Genomic DNA, 1,191 nt, shown 5'->3' on the forward strand with positions numbered 1-1,191 from the left:
GCAGGGGCCAGAGCAGCCCCAGCCTTACAGACCTCTGCAGGATTTCCCTCTCCTGGGCCCCCAAAGACCACACCTTCCCTTCCTCCCCTGGCGATCCCTTCCCCCTGAATGAATAAACATATCCTCCTAACCAATATCTTCAAACCCCCTTATCAGAAATCCTCGAGATTCGAGGGTTCAAACCACCAACCTACCCATGTCCCAGAACCTTCTATACCCTCCCTATATAAACACCCGTGTAATAAAGGAATCAGCCATTTTGCTGGACATGTAACCTGCGTGTATGTGTCTCTTTTCCCACGCAAGATGCGCGCTGGGCCGGATGTTTGGGCGTAACCCCCCCATTCATCAACAAAGTGTTCAGATGAGCTTTTGAGAAACATAGGTATAAATTTTGTTACCACTAATTAATTATAGGACACTCTACATCCACATAGCTGTGAAAATTCACCTTCAAGGTGCAAAGTTTACATTTATTGCAGAAAAAAAAAACCTAAACAGATAAATAGAAAGAAATGGCTCCATTTTTTTATTGCAAGTTGTCAATCAGGTCAAAACTTGATGTTATGTAAGCCTATCTAAAAAAAAATCAGAAAGAATTTATACATATAACATATAAGCAAGTCACTGAGGACTAACTGGAGTGTCTCTACAGCCCCTAAATTGAAGCATTTCAGCTTGTGCTTCCAGGTTTATTCTTATCACAGCTATCATTTTTAAAGCATTGAAGAAACTCAATTTCAATCTGTTTGACAGGAAAATTTGCTATAACAGAGTAGCTGACCAAATATAGTTCAAAATGAAGCTTGCACTTTAGATTTGTCAATAATTATAAAATTACTGATTAGTATGAGATGTAGGCTGGCTGGATCCCCTGGGTACCTTGTTCTAAAAAAGAAAAAAGAAAAAAGAAAAAAGAAAAAAAAAAGAAAAAAAGAATGTTTTTTTTCTTATCCATCATATTTTTGACAGCCTAGCTGGAGATTAATGAAAGTTCACACAGAAATAGAGTCTATGATTGCAAGCAACAAAACACAGAACAACAATTATGGAATAGATCAACTAGTTTTTGTAATAGCAACCACGTTCCACATGATCTTCCCCGCTGGTTACTTAAAGAACCACAGCAGTTTATAAAAAAAACCAGAATGGATTATTTATTAGGCTTGATTGTGCCATGGTCTCACTTCC

Source organism: Empidonax traillii, unplaced genomic scaffold, assembly GCF_003031625.1.
Source record: "Empidonax traillii isolate 1590-97213 ecotype Southwest subspecies unplaced genomic scaffold, ASM303162v1 scaffold382:size1915631, whole genome shotgun sequence".
Taxonomy (NCBI): domain Eukaryota; kingdom Metazoa; phylum Chordata; class Aves; order Passeriformes; family Tyrannidae; genus Empidonax; species Empidonax traillii.